Consider the following 21,088-nt stretch of genomic DNA (forward strand, 5'->3'; position numbering starts at 1 on the left):
CGGGTATTAGCTGAAGAAAAAAAAAAAGAGAAAGAAGGTTAGTAGCTCCACTTCAAAACAAAAGAAAGATGGCTGACGGGAGTAACCTGAATCCCTGACAAAAGCCCAAGTGTTGTCAAAATAACCATGGGGCATCGTCGCCGATTCCTCTTGACGGAAAACCCAATCCGTCCCCTCAACAAAAAAATATCTACTTTTTCAGTTCCTATTGGAATCTGGCATATCTAATACCAGCCTCAAACTTTTCTCCCGGGCATTAAAATGGTATGTCCCCTTAGATGAGGCAATGTGATGGGGCCTATAGCAGTAAAAGAATTCGTCCAAGGTAAGCTGACGGTTTCCTCCACTAAGGCGGCCCCACAGGATTTTAGCACCTATGAAAGTCCTCCAGGCGTTCGGGGCGATTTGAGTGACGGACAGGCCCAGGAAGTCAGCCAGCTGACGGTGTAGGGCCGTCAACGACAATCTCAGACCCGCAGCGAACATGGCATTATACATGCCAACGTCAGCGGTTCTCCCTGAGTAACATCTCTCATTCTCTCTAGGGAGACGAATCGGGATATGGTCTGGAATTTGGTAACGAGCGCGCAACTCCCTAAAAACTTTATCACTCATCCTAGGTAAAAACTTGTTGATGGCCTAATCCTCAGGAAGAATGAAAGGACGGTTATCTCCTGGACCTTCTGAGGTCCTCCGGGCTGACGTCTCTTTCTCTGACGAAGGCGAGAACTCCTCTGACTCATCACCAGAACCAAAGGCCTCGTCATTGCCCACTCCTTCGCAAACTGATGACTCGTCACACGACGCGTCACTTAACATCTGACTACCTACAAGTAACGAATCCAATCTAAGTACCTAAGCTGACGTCGTCACTAAAGAATTATTCAGGCATAAGCAAAAATGAAAGAGAAGAAGAAATAGAACTTACTGGTAGGTTGACTTCCTCAGAAAAATGGCTTCAAGGGCAGTAATGGATGAGCTGACGGAAGTAAGGAATGAGATGACGAAATTCAGGGCGAAGATCTCTCTCTTTCAAAGATTAGCAAGGGTGAAATAGGGGGAATGGGGAGGAGGAGCCACTTATATATAGAGTGGAAGTGCGCAGAAGACGAAGCGACGCCCTCGTCAGAAGCAAAGCCAATGAGAACGCGCCATTTGTTCAAAACATTAAATGCACGACGGCTCGAGGAGTTCCACGTAAATAACTTTCACGCCTCCTTAAAGAATATAACAATCAACAAGAACGTTAACTCCATAACCCGTCAGTATGTAAAGTGACGGAGATATGGAGTAGGGGGCAACTGATAAGGATAAAAGAGATTAATCACAAAAGACAAGCCGACGGTTAATAGGTGATGGGAAACGATTGAGCTGTCAGCCCTCATATAATGAGGGCTGTCGATGGAATAGAGTTGTAGGGAGAAGCACCGGAAAGGCACGCCCAAAGGCTGACGGGGTCAAGAAGCTGACAAGGTCATAAAGCTGAAGGATCCTGAAGCTGACGGGATTAAGGCTGAAGGCATAATGTAAGTTGACGGCGTTAGTCAAAGAATGCTTGTTAATCACGTTTGCGTGTGTAAGGAAATGACTTGCCCTCCCCGTTTTGAGAAACCTAAGAGGGATTCCTATATGGAAAGGATCCCGCAAAATATGTCCAAGAAGACTTCTATAAGGAAAAGACTTCTACTCCAAGGAAAAGGGGTCAACCCCTACTACTATAAAAACCCAAGCACCCTCACGAATCAAAGTACGCATAATTTACCCTCTCTAGCACTCTAGAGTTGTGAGAATAGTTCTGACTTGACCTTCGGAGGGTATTTGGCCGGCACCACACCGGTGCTCTCTGTTAGGTCTTTTTTTTTTTTACTGTGCAGGTGCTGTTTTAGGCGTACGGGGACTGTGTAGCTTATTGGTGATTTTTTCAGCATCATCAATACATTGTCCAAGTTATATAGGGTTGTTAATAATATTAAATTCCAATTTGCAACTTTCAAAGTGCGAGTATTTTAGACTAATCCTGACCAAATGTCTATGTAGGCAAGAAAAGTGTGTACGCAGGAAAAGTGCATCACAAATCCTGAGTAAAGTGCAAATGTTGGTCAAGAGGCTAGAGATAATCTCAATGGCACATAATGGGTGAGAGTATTCAACTTCTTCCTCCCCACAACCCCTTATTGCCGCTCCGTAAATTTTATTGTTATTTTAACAATTCTTTTTGTTTCAGAATATTTTAGCAAGTTGTGTCGGTACTAGACCTCATTGATGAAGTAGTACGGTCCCTTGTTAGCTTTAGTGTTCTACTCTGATGGTTCATATGCCTATGCAGAAGGATTTGGTCCATTTGGACTGCAAGACAACTTGCTGTTGTTGGCAATGGCCACAAGAACAAAATCCCACTTGCTATATTAGCTATGGCTAGAACGATATCCCACTAGCTGATGCTGCCAATGGCCCAAACGATGTAATTGTGAATGAGGATCTAAACATCTAAGCTCACGGGGTTCGAGATAACCTACCCTGTATGAATACATGTAATACCACTTTCATGACTTTCACCGTTCATAATATATATTTGTAACAAGTAAACCAGATCTTTTTGTTTTTTTTTCCCCTCTCCTTATTTCTGTCAAAAAAATACATGAGCTTTCTTTGCAGTTAGCTTTATTTGCGATTACATTGGATCATTGATTTTTAGTTTATGAGATTTGATTGATAGCTGAGAAATTTATATTCTTATAGAACAAAGAAAAGTTTGAAATTTTGTAACTTATTTGGGGCCAAAATGGCCCATTAGCATTAATTTTTGAAATATTTAGCAACAGAGCACTGTTTCGGAAATAATTAGGGAAATACCACTTTTTCGGGCCCTATAACGGCGTTTTCCTGCAAAATTTTTTTATAAGTCCCATAACAGGTTCAAGGGGCCCTATAGTGGCGTTTTTAAGCCCTATAGTGATGTTTTTGGGCCCTATAGCGGCGTTTTCTTGCAAAATTTTTTTGTAAGTCCCATAACAGGTTCAAGGGGCCCTATAGTGGCGTTTTTAAGCCCTATAGTGACGTTTTTGGGCCCTATAGCGGCGTTTTCCTGCAAAATTTTTTTATAAGTCCCCATAACAGGTTCAAGGGGCCCTATAGTGGCATTTTTTAAGCCCTATAGTGACGTTTTCGGGCCCTATAGCGGCGTTTTCGAAAAAAGTGGTATTTCCCTAATTATTTCCGAAACAGTGCTCTGTTGCTAAATATTTCAAAAATTAATGCTAATGGGCCATTTTGGCCCTTATTTGGGGCTTAAATAGTGAACCGTGAGAATAAATTATTATCATTATAATTTTGTAGTTTGTTTTTGAAAAATTGAGTTGATTTAAAATATTGAATACGAATTTTACTAAAGAGCTCAACGCCAAGCACACCAAGGTTCAATTCTTTTTAGTGTGTGAGAGTGATGGAGACAGGGCTGAATTATATTGGTGGCTATGTTGAAGGTAACCGTAGATTTGGTAATGGATCATAATATTTTGAAACATTTAATAGTACCATTTCTAACAATTCAATAATCAAATAATTATAAATAAATTCTAATTCTAACCTTAATTGCAATTTTTTAATTGCAATCATTGTATTGGCTAGCACGTTAACACGTGTCTCGCATGTGCAGCCCATACTAGTATTGAGAAAAATCTTTGAAGTGACTCATTGGGGCAAATTATACTTTACCATCCTAAATTAAGGTGGTAAAATGTAATTTTCCCAGCCCATTTGTTAGGAGACATGAACTGAAAATCTTATGCATCATATGATTTTTCAAGTGTTCTGACATTGTTTTGGTTGTCATTTTAATTTTTGCCCTTGTCAATATTTTTCTTTCAATTAAATTCTTAGTTTGACAGGGGTTAATTTCAATGGGCAATGTTTATTGTGTGCAAATACACACCGCCCAAATACACTGTGTGCAATAGATTTTTCCCCATTTCAATACTTGCATCCGTTGTAATGACCATTTCTGTGTTAGATTGGATAATAATTTTGATGCTACTTGTGGTTTTGTTAGTCGTTACCATGCCTGAAAAAATGTTGATAGGATTTGTCAGCTGACCCTTGTAAGGTACTGATTTGGAAGTTGCGATATAAAAGAGTGTGCATTTGCCATCACTGGTGCTTTCTGGATTTGTTGGTCATCCGCATTTATAGTTCCTACTTTCAAGTTATCCAAGATGGTGCCAGCAAAAAGTGATGGTTCTTGGGAAACTGCTCCTATGGTTTTAAGGAGGAACTTCAAGTTGAGATCCTTGATGTTGTGTTTATCAATGAAAATCTCTCCTGGAGAAGTGCATAGTTCATTATTACTTATTGGTATCTAGCTATGATCATTGGTATTTCCAATTCATCTCCAGTTGTCCATAACTTTCATCAATTTTTCTTGAATTTTGTAATCCTTATAGGATTTAGGAGTTTTGGTGGCTAACTTTGATTTTCTCTGGTTCGTGGATTAGTTCATAAATTTGGTTTGGATTAGTTAATTTCGTAAATCAAACCGGCTGGTTCTTAAGCTGGTTTGTATAGGTTTTGCAAAGAATTTATAGTATAGTGTGCATAACATTTGACGTAGGTGTTTGTTTTAATAGTTAAATAAGGAAGCTTTGTAAGCACCTTTCACCTTTTAGGTGAAGGCAATTTTAATTCAATTTGCAATCTGACTGAGTACTATCTCTTTTTGTGGACATTTTGGTAGTTTTCTTTTGGACTTCAAAATTTATCATGGTTATGAAACCCTTCATTAGCATGGAATAAACCTGTATTGTATATAAGAGATTTTTAATTCTCATGCTCATACGAAGGAGACGAAGATACAGATATTATAGGTAGCTGTTACTCTAATATATTTGTCAATTTGATTGTGTGGAAAGAACGGCTTAAATAAGCCTTGTTTTCAAATAGAACTTTAGGTTTGAATCTTTACGGGCTTAATTAGCAGCTCTACTGCATAAAAAAGACAAGGCTTGTTCGTGTACATAGCCCAGATAGTGCCCGAGGGTTAATACATAGTTAAAGCAAACATCGCACCAAGAAAGAGGTGTGAACTCTCATATTTTAAATCCGAGGATTTATTGTCAACAACTTCACAATCTCCCTGTGCCATAAATAGGCATTTCTAAGAGAAAATTTTAAAATGGTTACTTGCACTTACTTTCTCACAGCATGAGTATAGCAAATATGTGTCAATAACTTCATGTCTCACAGGGTAAATTAGAAAGATAATTTCAACAGAACAGGAAATATCAAAACGAGCACCAACTTCTGTAATAACGTCATTTTTTTAATGATAATGCATAACTAATGTAGAAGCCTAATGTTTCGGCTGGAACGTTCAAGTTGCAAAACAATTAAATAAATAAAATAAGAATCTCGGTAAGGAGCATCAGCTATAAATAGCAAAAGGCCTCACAAGCCCTGCTGCTTCAACAATTAATGGCCTTCATTCAATCCGTTGGAGTGTGGGTATAGTGAGCAGTACCTTAACCACACCATACAGACATATCAGACCAACAAGATCCATTTACGAGATATCAACAACATAAATTTTAAAGAAGGAATTGCATAGCACATCTGAAGGGAAAAAGGTCTAACAATTTTGTATATAAGGTTAATGAAAATTAATGACTTGGCAATTTGAGCAAAGTGTTTGTTCAGTCTACATCTGCCTTGACAAATATTTTTTTGAAAAAGGGAAAGCATCAAGCTTTTTAAAAAATTGTTTATAGTAATTTTCAAAGATTCGCCCCCCCCCCCCTTTTTTTTTAATGACATGGGCTATCACCAAGGCATGGCTCTTTGAACCTACCAAATCGGCTAAACTATAGGTGCAATTGATGCAACCGCCTAAGACTCCCAAATAAAAGAAAACCCCAACTTGTAAAAAATAAAAAAATTATATATATATATATATATATATATAATATTTATTCATATATTTTGATTACAAAAAAAAAAAAAAAAAAAAATCCTTTTATTAGTCAATAGAATGTGTTAGGACATATGTGATTCACTTGTAAGGAACATATGTCACTATTTTATGTAATTGACTAATTCTTTAACAAAACGCATTTTACTTGTATTTAGGTTGATCTAGGATGTGTTTAATATTTCAAGAAACATTGTTTCAAGATCAAGTATTGAAACCATGTAAGTCTATTCAAGATTCAAGTCTGAAAAGTGCTTGTCATTAAAGCTCGACAGCTAGCCATCTATCAAGCTTGAAGAGCTGTTCCAGCCCCGTGGCTTGACAGCAGCTCAACAAATAGGGTATCTGTCGAGGTTTAAGAAAAACAAATTTTCAATTCTGTTTTGACTCTAATACTTGATTATGTGTTTGGGTTTTCTTTTTTCACTAGACATATAAAAAGATTATTTTAAGAGCTGTCAAAGGGACACAAGTTGCACAAGTGTTGAGCAAAGTTTGTTCAAGCAAATTGTGACCAGATACATAGTTTTGCCCTAATTTATCATTATTGTGAAGAAGTTGTCGTGTTTGTGCACCGTAAGGTTTTGTAACCAAGCATCTTTTTGATCTTCATCGTTTGGATGAACTGAAGAACTTTGCAGCCAACAATCTTCTCTAGTTAATGATTGAAGTCGTGTACTAGGATTCGCTCAATTGGTTAGTCACGTACTGGGAGCCGTGCATTACAAGGAGAGATTGTCACTACAAAACAAGTCCAATTGGGTATTGGGGTAAAGGTTCAACTGTAGGTTGGTATAAGATACTGGGATTCCTTTACTTGTAACTGCTTGTTTTGATAATAGTGGATTCTCGGGAGTGGTGACCTTAAAATCACCCGATGGGGTTTTTGCCGTGTTGGTTTTCCCCATTTGTAAATAAATCACCGTGTCAATTTAATTTCCACTGCACTTAATCTAATTGGTGATTTGTTTGTGTTACCACGCATTTGCATGTTAATTTGATTAATTAATAAATTTGGTTAATTAATCAATTAATTTATCACAAGGCGTCAATTCGTTTTTTGCCTATCAAGTGGTATCAGAGCAGGCACACTCTGATTAGGTTTTAATCTTTATTGTGTTGAATCATTGATCCCTGTTTGTCATTGATAGAGGATAGTCTTTAATTATATCTCCTTTATTTGATGGCACTAACTATGCATACTGGAAAGTATGCATGAGATCTTTCTTGCAGTCTCTAGATGAGACGGTGTGGCAAGCTGTTGAGATAGGCTGGACCAAGCCAAAGGAAGCGCCAACCGATTGGGATGAAGCCAAGATCAAAACGACAAACTTCAACAATAGGGCATTGAATGCTTTGTTTAGTGCAGTCACTAATGAGGAATTCAAGAAGATATCCTCCACGGAAACTAAAAAGGAAGCATGGACCATCCTCGAGACAACCTATGAAGGAACTAAGGTTGTCAAGGATTCGAAATTTCAGAGACACACTACAAGATTCGAAGAGATTAAGATGGAGGAGGATGAGTCGTTCAATGAGTTCTATGCCAAGCTCTAGGACACAGTGAACTCAGCTTTCAATCTTGGGGAAACCAGTCCTGAACCCAAGATTGTGAGAAAGGTGCTCAGATCTCTACCCGAGAGATTCCATATCAAGATCACCGCGATTGGGGAATCAAAGGATATTAACAAGATTCCTTTGATAGAGTTGGTTGGTAATCTGCAGACCTACGAGCTAGGGTTAACAAGAATTGGTAAGCCACGCAAGAGCAAAAGCATGGCTTTGATGGCTAAGAGCAGTGACACAGATGAGTCTTCAAACGATGAAGATTCTAAGATGAAGTCCTACATAACAAGGCAATTCAAGAAGTTCATGAAGAATGCCAATGGGAAGGGCTTCGACAAGGACTGTAGGCAATCCAGTTCTTCTAAATTGAAGAGTCAAGATAAAGGGAAGAAGGATGTTAGGGATGGTAGTCAGTACACTGTTACCTCAGGATCAAAATGCTTCGGGTGTCAAGGCTTTGGAAATATGAAATAGGAGTGTCTTACATATCTGAAGAGCATTGGGAAGAGTAAGGCACTTGCTGCTACTTTGAGCGACATTGAGCCTGAGGATGATTCCGAAAATGAGGATGACGGAATCTTGAATGCCTTCACTGCCACTGTCAATCCTATTGAGGGTATTGTTGAAGATGTAGATAAAGAAGAGGAATTGGTGGAGTCCAAGTTTGAGAAGATGGATGAACAAGATGATATCCACACAGCCTATGCAAAGTTATACAAGGTCTCATAAAAGCATGAGAAGATATATAGGTTGGCCTCCAAGAAGCTTAGTGATGTGGAGCTTGAGCGAGAAGAGCTTTCCACAAAGTTTGATGAAACCAATCGGATTGTTGGAGCACTGAGATTTGAGAATAATTTCTTGGCTGAAAAGACCAAGAAGCTCAAAGTGGAGCTGTTCCAAGTCAGAGCTTAATTGGAGAGGACTTCAAGTGCGAAGCTTGTAAGATGTTCAATCTTTAGAAATCTGCTTCTGATCGAACTGGTTTAGGGTATGCTTTTTCTTTTCCTAGTATTGCTTTTACTAGTACTACTGTTTTTGTTTCTCATGCTAATAATATTGAAAATGAGAACAATGTTGTTAAAAATGAATTAGCTAGTGAGAACTTAGACAAGGGTAAATCTATCTTAGGACCACCCCCTAAGCAAGATAAGAAGGAAGCTAAAAACCCTAGGGCTAAGAAGGCTAAATCTTAAAAGCCTAAACAGAAGAAACAACATCTCTGTCATCATTGTGGAGTTGTCGGTCATACACGATCAAATTGCTATAAGTGGTTAGCCACTCATCAGAGCAATGGTATGATAGCATCTAGAAGCCAGAATCAGCTTCAATCCTCTCTTGTCCCCTTGAAGATCTTCTCAAAGCCCACATATTCCTTTCGAACTTGAACAATTTCAATTCGTCCCCTTCATTGCCGGTTTAAGGGTTTAATCAAAGGAAAGGTTCTTCCAAGGTGTGGAAGGAAAAAGGCTCCAAGTGATACTATCACTTTCTTCTTTCTCTTCGTGTTTTTGTTTTTGCATAACTTATGTGTTTTGCTTTTATTTTGAGTCAGTCTAGTTTTATACTTTGCTTTGTTTAACATGTTTTTTTTTTGTTTTTAGTTTTATTTATTTATTTTTTTCATATAAAAAAATTGAAAAATTAGAAAAATACAAAAAACAGTGTGTGTTTTGTGTATATTGGTACTTGTGTACCTTGGATGGTCATTGAAACAAAGTTTTCTAAACTTTGTATCTTTTGTAACTTAGATGAGCATCTTTATGCACAACTAAGCAAGTGACCTTTGTGGCTCGTGTTTGTGATGAGTAAGATTAAGTAATCTTTTGTACTTAACACTCGTATCACTCTTTTTTACGGGAAGGACTAGAAAATCCTAAGAGAAAGGCATAAATAACCATCTCACCACTGTTACCCGCCAATCATGAATGACATTTGTGTGCTTCGGCGTAGCAAAATTGGAATGTCAAATGCTTAACATAATTGAGTATTTCTTTTCTATTTCTTATATGCCCATGCATGATTTGCTTAAAAGAAAAATATGCAAAGAAAAAATAAAAAGCAAAAAGATCAAAATGCTTTATATATGATTGCAAGCGTATATTCTAAGAGATGTGGGAGTTATAGGATGTACCTTGAAGGTGATAGTCCTCATCAAATAGTTATGATTGTGTGTAAGTTAAAGAGATTTTCTCATATCTCAAATCGTCATAACATGTATATACTTATACAATCTTGCGATGTTTTTCACACACAACATGCAATATTCTTTGCTACTCTTGATACATGTGAAGGTACAATGTGATTTGGTCATCACAAGTTTTACATGTGTTAATGTATGCTCACTAAATTGTCTTGACTTGTTTTTGAAATATAAAATTGGTTAGATTTGTTTAGTGTGTGTGTGTGTTTTTGGGATCTATGTGCGTAAAATTTTTATTGTTGAGAGATGTTTTGAAGATTTCAAAATGATGTTTGGATCCTTGGTTGTGTTACATACTTGATTGCATTCATATTTGTGTTTTTCCCTTCTTGAAAAACTGTTTTTCAGCAATTTCGACACCTTTGGATACCTAGCCTATCTGTCGAGCTTTTCAGTTGATTCTTATCGCAATCTCGACACCTCTCGATAGCTAGGTGGATCGATCAAGAAATCTCCTGTCCCCTCTATAGCTCCTAAATACCTCTTTGATCCATCGAGCCTGCTTTGTTGTGGACACCTGGACACATCTCGATAGCTGCTTCTGTCGAAGCTTTTAAAGCTCGACACCTGTCTCGATACCTCTTCACACCTCGATTTGTCGAGATTTACTGAGGTTTTATAAATAGATTCTTGTGTGATCCGGACTTCATTTTCTTGATCTCTCTTGATTTGTCTGCGGCTGTTCATCTCCGAAACACTCTTCTCTTTCCCTTAAACCTCTTTCTCAAGCAATTTTCGAGCTTAATCAAGTTTTTCCTCACTTGGTAAGTCTCTAATCCCTCATTTTCATGCATTTCATTCTTTAAAACCTAAGTTTTTGGGATTTTTGCAAAATTTGAGGTTTTTCAAAATTAAAGAGGTTTTTGTGAAATTTTGGGATGGATTTTGAAGATTTGATCTTAAAAAATTCATGCATTGCATTTCATGTGCATTATAACAGTATTTTCATGTATTTAGTTATGTGTTATACATGTTGGACTATTTGTGTGCAGGTAGGTTTGGATTGGATTGAGCCCACGATGCTTTTTACTTTGCACGTCACATACTCATGAATTTTCATGCATAAGTACCTTACATTCAATATATTTTCGTATATTTGAACTATTTGGGACTTTTCTGAGTGTTTCTTTCTTCCCTCCTTCTCTCTCTAGTTTACGTTAGTGCGTTAATGGCACCGAAACGTAAATCTGCTCTGTCCCGAAACCCTCCTCATTCCATGGCATCGCCTTTTTCTGATCCTACCCCCTCTTCTATTATGTTCCATGATGAGGATGCCTGAAAGGACTTCTCGGAGAACTTTTCTCGACGAGGTTTTCATTCGGAACGCCGAGTCATTTTGACAGACAGGGTTGGGAGTTACTGTGTGACATCTCGGTCACATGTCTTTCCGTGCTAATCCAGGAGTTTTACTTCAACATGCATGGACTTGATTCTTCAGTACCTCTCTTTCATACTCACGTTCGAGGTACGTGCATTGTTGTCACACCGGAGTTGGTATCCGATGTGTTTCGTGTCCCAAGGGTAGAGCATCCAGACTACCCCGAATGTGAGCATCTGAGAACTGTGTCCAAAGACGAGATGATTTCTACTTTCTGCAAGCACCCTTTTGATTGGGGTGATCGTCAGTTTACACCATGTTCAACCTTTGTTAAAGGTCCAAGATTCATGAACATGGTGATGATTGATATGATGAATTGAGAATGGCTTTTGGTAGTGACCTTGTGAGTTTGTTCCCATGCAAAAGTAGGTGTAGAACCTTCTATAAATTCAAGTAAGACGGTAACAATCTAGAAAGCAAGTTTCGAGAAAGGTCCTCTCCCAAGATGAGGACCTCCAAGTTGCTTAAATTAACTAGTTCTACATCACCAGTAGGGTTTAGGGTTTAGGGTTTATTTCCGTAGAAACAATAAATAACAATACTGGGTCCTCACGAGTCTGGTAATTGGAATAAGTACAATTTAAATCCCTTAACGAGGATCCATTAGAGGGCAAGTCTGGTGCCAGCAGCCACAGTAATTCCAGCTCTAATAGCGTAAATTTAAGTTGTTGTAGTTAAAAAGCTCGTAGTTGAACCTTGGGTTAGGCAAAGCGGTTTGCCCTTGGTGTGCACCGGTTTGCTCGTCCCTTCTATTGGCGATGTGCTCTTGGCCTTAATTGGCCGGGCCGTACCTCTGGTGCTGTTACTTTGAAGAAATTATAGTGCTTAAATCAAGCCTACGCTCTGGTGCTTGCTCACTCCCAAGTGTAGGAGATTGTAGCAATATAATTTTCGGAGTACTGAGGTCGAACCACAAGGAACAGGGTAAATTTAAAGACAATATAATTAAACAATAATTTAAGGTGAAGAAGAAAAATATTTTTGCTTGGTGATTGTTAATAAAAACTAATTTAAATCACTAATGTAAATATTAGGGTATCGGGATGTTTCCCTATATCGATATGAGATTCTTTGTAATCTAAAAAAATATATATTTTATAATTGATTGTTCTTATAGAATTAAAAACTTATGATTCGGTTGAACTGAAACAATTCAAGAACGCATGATAACCTCGACTAATTATGCGGTTAGAATGGTTTTCAGAAAAAACCCATTCACTTTAAAACGTGATTTCTATTTGAAACTATTAGAAATTCATCTAAACAATAAGAAAAACATGATTGAACTTATTAAAAACATGGAAGAACTAATACATTAAAAGAAATCTAATTGAACAATCAAATATGTTATTGTCTAAAATCTTAGAAAGAATCACATTGAATATTCATACCGTATAGAAGAAACATAACCCCTAACCCCTAAGTGTCCAAAGAAAATAAAAGCTTTACTATTTTAATTTCCATCTAGATTTATAAGAGTAATTTGTGAGTTAATTTCGGCATTCAAAAATTGAGAATTTTGAAAAACTCAAAACTATAAAGTTATAGATATTTAAGTCACAGTTCCAACCCATCTGATCTTGTGTCAATTGGATTTTTGAGGAGAGAGATACGCCCAAAATACTGATCAGTGCTCAAATCAAATTTTTCTTTTTCAGATTCTGCCTCTTTGATTTCTTTCCTTATTTGAAGTTTCCAATCATGGTAGATGATTCAAGTACTCCAGCTGCACCTCCTTAGTCATTTAAGCATGGTCCTTTAACTCCACTTTAATTCTAGTTTAGCTTCCATTCTCTCACAAATTCCTGTAAACTCATCTTTCTCACATGATTTCTTTGAAGTAGAAAATTACACACAATGAATAGTATCTTATTCAAGAAATTATGAAAAAATAAATAATAGGGACTAATGCAAATCATGGCTTAATTATACGAATTAAGCATAGTAATAAGGAGATAACGCCCACATAAATATATAACAAGTATACATTTTAAGGCGTTATCACATCCCCCAACTTAAATCTTGCTAGTCCCTAGCAATCCACAAAGAACCCATATCTACTAAAAGTAAAAATTAAAATTAAAATACAAGCCACTTTCTTAGGCTACACGACTGTACTTTCCAAGTGCAGCAAGTCTTTGAACCCCTAGGTCACCCTAGTGGACAAGTTTACTCTCATGAGGGTTTGTAGTGACTCTACCCACAAAAGTCAAAGGTTTTTTAAAAATTCCTGCAACAAATGTTAGTCTGTTTTATCATTATATCATACAAATGAACTTTCAATTTTGAGTTGGGATACTATTTATCATATTAAAAAGTTTTCACTAGCTTCAAATTTGGAGCGTGTGTGTGCATAGCCCATCCAATCAAACCGGCTTTTCCAAACATGCATAGACCAAGAATAATCTAGATTAGAGCCTCTACTCCAAAACCTCTCTTAAGTCATCAACACTCTGAAAGAACACACACAGAAGTAATGGTTTCTCTCTTCAAATCACATGTGAACATAAAGGAAAGAAGAATTTTTAAGAATATCACATATGTATACAAAAACAATCGCTAAAACAATGAAAAAAGATCTCTTAGAAAGGATGTTGAATTCCTGGAAACATGAGGTTAATACCATTCTAATCCCTAGTTTTTATCCAAAACACATACCAGCCATGCATCTTTAGGATCAAGTAGGACTTTATGGTAAGTGATAGTATAATCTTATGGCTAGGTAAAGGCAAAACTACTCTCTTTGAAATATGAGGTATATGAATCAAATGCAGAAAATTCAAGCCAAACCCAAATCATAACGATAACAACTAACTTGAATCAAAATAACCTTTATTCAACCATAGGTTCAAGAAAAGAGAGACAATGGTGGTATCTAAACACATCAATTGCTCAAAACTTGAACCCCCATGAGAATATCCATAAATAAAAATGTTTTGTGATATTGTAGAAGTATTTCTCATGGCTCAAATGATGGTGACAATGGTTAATGCAAAGGTAGGCTGAATATTTGTTTTGCCAATGACAACAAATTGGTGGTCTTAGGCTTTCATCTCCTAAAATTCCACATAAACCAGCATGCTTAAGGAAAAAAATAAGTAGAATCATGATATATCTCCCTATAATGTTTCCAGTAGTCAACCAAAAAAAAAAAAAAATATATATATATATATATATAGAGAGAGAGAGAGAGAGAGAGATCTTTTACAAAAATTGAAGCATATGAGAGAAATTTAAGAGTTCAAACAAAGATATACTCTCACAAAGAAAAGTAAGGATCAAGAACTCTCTATATGGGTTGAGTGTTAGCTTATATCTAGTTTGTTCATGATCCATGCATATCCAACATCCAACCGTCCGCTAACCTAACTATTGTGCTCAAAAGTTTCCAATTGTGCTCTTCATGAAAGAGTCTTAATATAGCAAATAGTATAACCAACTCAACATTATTCATTCCATCACATGATATAAAAATAAAGCTTATAACTCTTATAACTCTTCTGCACTCAAATTCAAGGTTTTTTTTTTTTTTTTTTTTTTTTTTATTGAAAAGAAAGAAAAAAAAATCATGCAAGGTGTAGCACAAAGTTTAAACCTCTCCCCCCAAATAAAGTATTGCATTGTCCACAATGTATCAAAAGCAAAATAATTTCAAGTATAAAGAGAAGAAGTTACCTTAAGCATTTAATTTAATTTTTTTTGTTTTTTGTAATTTTTTTCACACCTGCAAACGTTAGCTCACAAAAAAATAATAACAAAAAAAAAAAAAAAAAAAAAAAAAAAAAAAAAAAAAAAAAAAAAAAATTTAAAACAAAAATGGTACAACTTTATAAGGCTCTTTCAGAGTTTACGTAGCATCCCAATAGATAGGGATCTCCATTGACATAATCTCCTCCTTTGGTATAACTCTCCCTAAGTATGAAGATTGCATGTGGTGAATTAAAATTCCTTGGAGCGGGAGGATTCAACACATTCTCACTCTTATAACTCAAATACAGATGGTTTCACATATTTGGGTTATAATTGTTATAATATGAAGAATTATTTGGCCAATATGAATTAAATACATGTACTTGTTCTTTTGGCACATTTAAGAATGATGAAAGTGATGCACATTCATTTGTAGCATGGTTTATCTCATGACAGATTTTACACACCTCCATTGGGTCCTCTCTAAAGGTAGCACTAACACTCTTACTTCCTTCCATTTTGAGTGCCTCAATTTCTTTAGTTAACATATTGATTTTTGCACTCATGTTATCATTTTCCCTTAACATGAAAACACTTCCACTAGAAGTGGTAGTATTAGTTCTAGTCCTATCAGTGGAGTCCATAGGGCTAGGTCCAGTCCATGTGTTAGAGTTTTCAGCTATCTCATCAAGATAATCCATTGCATCTTAAGGTTCTTTTTGTAAAAATTCCCTTTCGCATGAGAGTTGAACAAACTGTCAGTCCCTAGGTGTAAGTCTTTCATAAAAATAGCTAACCAACCTCCAACCTTCATACCTATGAGTTGGGTAAAAATTGAAAAGGTCTTTGTACCTTTCCCAAGCTTGGTATAATGTCTCATTTTCTCATTGGACAAAACTAACTATCCTTCTTTTTACTTGCTGGACTTTGTGGGGAGGAAAATGTTTCTTAAAAAACTCTTGGGCCATCTCCCCCCAACTACCTATAGACCTAGGTTTCAAGGTGTAAAGCCAACTTCTTGCCTTATCTTTAAGTGAAAAAGGAAAGAAACGTAATTTAACAGTCTCAATAACATTTTGTGCATAGAAACTACTAATTACCTCTTCAAAAGCTCTAACATGGACATACGGATTTTCATTTTCTTGTCCCCTAAAGTCAGGAAATATTGCTAATAAACCTTGTTTCAGTTCTACATGTGGTGCATTAGGTGGAAACATGATGCATGAAGGAACAGAATTTTGTGTGGGATGTAACAATTCATACATAGTTCTTCTATTCTCCTCATGATTATTACATGTTTCGTCACCTATGAATGATGATAAAGGTGACGACAAAGGTGTGTCAAAAAGATTAGCAGAGTAAGTTTCAAAATTTTCTAATTTGCCTCTCTTGTTTCTAACCCAAATGCTCATGCAACAATGAATGCCAATCAAATAAAATAAATTAAAAACAAACAGAAAAATGAAAAAAAAAAAATAAGGGGAAAAAATGGAACGATGTTACCAATAGAAGAATTTCCACCAGCTGTGCTTTGCTCCAAAAAATTGCCTCTGAACACGCAGCAACTCCCTCGCAACGGCACCAGAATTGCTTGCTCACTCCCAAGTGCAGGAGATCATAGCAATATAATTCTAGAAGTTCCGAGGTCGAACCACAAGGAGCAAGGTAAATTCAAGACAATATTATTATACAATAGTTTGAGGTGAAGAAGAAAAATATTTTTGCTTGGTGGTTGTTAATATAAACTAATTTAAATCAATAATGTAAATACTAGGGCATCGGTGTGTTTCCCTATATCGATATGAGATTCTTGGTGATCCAAGAAAATATATATTTCATAATTGATTGTTCTTATACAATTAAAAACTTATAATTCGGTTGAACTGAAACAATACAAGAACGCATGATAACCTCGATTAATAATGCGGTTAGAATAGTTTTCAGAAAAACTCATTCACTTTAAAATGTGATTTCTATTTGAAACTATTAGAAATTCATCTAAACAATAAGAAAAACAAGATTGAACTTATTGAAAGCATGGAAAAACTAATATATAAAAAAAAAATCTAATTGAACAATCAAATATATTATTGTCTAAAATTTTAGAAAGAATCGCATTGAATATTCATACTGTATAGAAGAAACCTAACCCCTAGTCCTAATAAAGAGTTTAGGCTGTCATTAGGAAAGGAAAATACAAGGTTTTCTTTACAGAATTCATTCTACACAGCCTCCCTTTAAAACCCTAACGTCTAAGTGTCCAAAAAAAATAAAACTTTTGCTATTTTAATTTCCGTCTAGGTTTACAGCAGTAAAGTGTGAATTAATTTTGGCATTCAAAAATTGAGAATTTCGAAAAACTCAAAACTGTAAAGTTGTAGATATTTAAGTCACGGTTCCAACCCATTTGGCCTTGTGTCAATTGGATTTTTGAGGATAGAGATACGCCCAAAATACTGATCAATTCTAAAATCAGATTTTTCCTTTTCAAATTCTGCCTCTTTGATTTCTTTCCTTATTTGAAGCTTCCAATCATGGTCGACGATCCAAGCACTCCAGCTGCACCTCCTTAGATATTTAAGCATGGTCCTTTAAGGCGATAACGGCCACATAAATATATAACAAATATATATTTTAAGGCGTTATCATCTAGATACATTAGCATGGGATAACATCATAGGATTTTGGTCCTATTCTGTTGTTCTTCGAGATCGGAGCAATGATTAACAGGGACAATCGGGGGCATTCATATTTCATAATCAGAGGTGAAATTCTTGGATTTATAAAAGATGAACAACTGCAAAAGCATTTTCCAAGGATGTTTTCATTAATCAAGAATGAAGGTTGAGGGCTCAAAGGCGATCAGATACCGTCCTAGTCTCAACCATAAAAGATGCTGACTAGGGATCAACGGATGTTACTTATAGGACTCTGTCGACACCTTATGAGAAATCACAGTCTTCGGGTTCTAGGGGGAGTACGGTCGCAAGGTTGAAACAACTTGACATCTCTTATGTTGTTCGATACATCATACAACCGGTTCAGTGGAATTATATCCTCAACTTCAATAGCTAATCTGATGACTCTCAAGTTCATTGATCTGAGTAATAATCTTTTTGGTGGAAATTGGTCTCCACCTCTAATAGCCAGTATGACATCCCTTGAGAACATTGAACAGAGTAACAATCTTTTTGAAGGTTTATTCCCTTTTAGCTCATTTTAAAATCACTCCAAGCTTAAGGTGATTCAATTAATGAATGACGACAATAACAAACTTGACATAGCAACTAAAAACCCCAGCTGGGACCCTTTGTTTCAATTACAAGTCCTAATATTGTCTAATTATAATCTAAACAATCCCACTGGTGACTTTCGCAAGTTTCTCTCAAGTTAACATGATTTAGAAGTTCTTTTTTTGTCCAGAATGAAGTTGAAAGGAAGCTTCCCCAGTTGGTTGCTTAAAAACAATACTAGACTACAATGGTTGAATCTTCAAGGTAACTCTTTCATAGGTCCATTACATTTGCCATCAAATCAAAGTATAAACACTGGGAAACCTATATAAGTACCACCGTCATAGTGAAAAACACTCTCTACTGGTTTCCCAAAGGCTATGTTCATAAAACAGTATGGTATTGTCCTAGAAAAAAGAGTTCTTAGAAAGATCAATAATGCTTAACATCTTTAACCTACACAGCTCCTTCGAAATCAAAACACTAAAATTATTGCCCCTCAACAAAAGACTTTTTAAGTTTGGAAGTCCATCAATTTCATCAAGGATGTTGCCATGATGAATTGAGAATGGTTTTTGGTAGCGACCCTGTGAGTTTGTTCCCATGCAAAAGTAGGTGTAGAACCTTCTGTAAATTCAAGCAAAACGGAATCTGACCTTCAAAAAAGTTGCTATTCAAGTTAATAGTCGATGCTAATATTAAACTTTGATTTCCTCCTATCTATTTAGGAATTGTACCAGACATGTGATTGTTGCTAACATCTATGTACAACAAGTACTTTAAGGGTACCATTGGAAAAGAACCTATAAAATGATTATTGCTCAATTCCAAAAACTCCAGTGAGGATAGGTTGAAGTGCTTTGAGAAAATTTCACCTTGAAAGTGATTATTTGATAACCTCAAAACCTCAATAAAGTGCAATTGACAACGATTTCCATTGGTAACTCTCCAGAAAAATTATTGGAGTACAAATCCAATATTCTCAAACTACTCATGTCACTAATTGAGGATGGGAGTCTACCTTCAGAATGATTGTTGGATAAAATTAGATTCACTGATTTTGGAATAAATTTTCCTATATTTTCTTGAAGCTACCCATCAAAGCTATTATTAGAGACATCTAAAAAATTAAGATTTATACTTTGATTTAATGGCAAATGTAATGGACCCATGAAAGAGTTACCTTGAAGATTCAACCATTGTAGTCCAGTATTGTTTTTAAGCAACCAACTGGGGCAACTTCCTTTCAACTTCATTATGGACAAAAAAAGAACTTCTAAATCATGTTGACCTGAGAGAAACTTGCGAAAGTCGCTAGTGGGATTGTTTAGATTACAATTAGACAATACTAAGACTTGTAATTGAAACAAAGGGTCCCAGCTGGGGATTTCAGTTTTTATGTCAAGTTTGTTGTTGTCGTCATTCATTAATTGAATCAGCTTAAGCTTGGAGTGATTTTAAAATGAGCTATAAGGGAATAAACCTTCAAAAAGATTGTTACTTAGATCAATATTCTTAAGGGATGTCATGCTGGCTATTAGAGATGGAGACTAGTTTCCACCAAAAAGATTATTACTCAGAACAATGAACTTGAGGGTTGTCAGTATAGCTATTGAAGTTGAAGATATGATTCCACTGAACCGGTTGTATGCTATATTGGTGGTATGGTTAATTCCGTTAACAAACGAGACCTCAATCTGCTAACTAGCTATGCGGAGGTGACCCTCTACGGCTAGCTTCTTAGAGGGACTATGGCCGCTTAGGCCAAGGAAGTTGAGGCAATAACAGGCCTATGATGCCTTTAGATGTTCTGGGCCGCACGCATACTACACTGATGTATTCAACGAGTTTACAGCCTTGGTCGACAGGCCCAGGTAATCTTTGAAATTTCATCATGATGGGGATGGATCATTGCAATTGTTGGTCTTCAACGAGGAATTCCTAGTAAGCACGAGTCATTAGCTCACGTTGACTACGTCCCTACCCTTTATACACACTGCCTGTCGCTCCTACCGAATAAATGGTCCGGTAAAGTGTTCAGATCGTGGCGACGTGGGCAGTTCATTACCAACGACGTCGCGAAAAGTCCACAAAACCTTATCACTTAGAGGAAGGAGAAGTCGTAACAAGGTTTCCGTAGGTGAACTTGTAGAAGGATCATTGTCGAAACCTGCACAGCAAAATGACTCGCGAATCGGTGACAACTTACCAGGGGCGAAGGGCACTCGCCGCCCTCTCGCCCCCCCCCCCAGCGGGCAGGGACCTCGCGTCTCCTACCCTCAAATTGAACCCGGGCGCGTTAAGGAAATTAAGCCACGTTGGAGGCCCCAGAACGATGTGCCCCTGATGTCAGCATCTTATGAATTATCAGAAACGACTCTCGGTTACGGATATCTAGGTTCACGATCGGTGAAGAATGTAGCGAAATGTGATACTTGGTGTGAATTGTAGAATCCCACGTATCATCGAGTTTTTGAATGCAAATTGTGCTTGAAGCCATTCAACAGAGGGCACGTCTGCCTGGGTGTCATGCATCGTTGCCCCCCTAAACTCCGGTTCGGGTGGGGCAAAAGTTGGCCTCCCACGCGTGCCAGCACATGTGGTTAGCCCAAAAATGAGTCCTCGACGACGAGTGCCACGACAATCGATGGTTTTTCGACCTTCATTCCCCGACGTGCATGCCCCGTCGCCCAAACGTGCTCTTACAACCCTTACGCGACGCCTTGACAATGCTCCAAACACGACCCCAAGTCAAGCAGGACTACCCGCTGAGTTTAAGCATATCAATAAGCGGAGGAAAAGAAACTTATAAGGATTCCCCTAGCAACGGCAAGCAAATTGGGAGCAGCCTAGCTTAAGAATCGGGCGCCCTCATATGCGTCTCCAAATTGTAGTTTGGAGAAGCGTCCTCAGCGGTAGACCAGGCCCAAGTCCCTTAGAAGGGGGTTCCAGAAAGGGTGAGAGCCCCGTCGTGCCCAGACCCTTTCGCATCACGAGGGGCTATCGGCGAGTCGGGTTGTTTGGGAATGCAGCCTCAATCGGGCAGTAAATTCCGTCCAAGG

General features: G+C 37.2%; 1 pseudogene; it reads left to right on the forward strand.

Annotated features, from left to right (window-relative positions):
• The first annotated feature begins 20,401 nt into the window (after positions 1–20,401).
• On the forward strand, positions 20,402–20,556 carry LOC115954344 (annotated as a pseudogene).
• Positions 20,557–21,088: the final 532 nt, after the last annotated feature.

The sequence above is a fragment of the Quercus lobata genome, chromosome 7, assembly GCF_001633185.2.
Source record: "Quercus lobata isolate SW786 chromosome 7, ValleyOak3.0 Primary Assembly, whole genome shotgun sequence".
Lineage (NCBI taxonomy): Eukaryota > Viridiplantae > Streptophyta > Magnoliopsida > Fagales > Fagaceae > Quercus > Quercus lobata.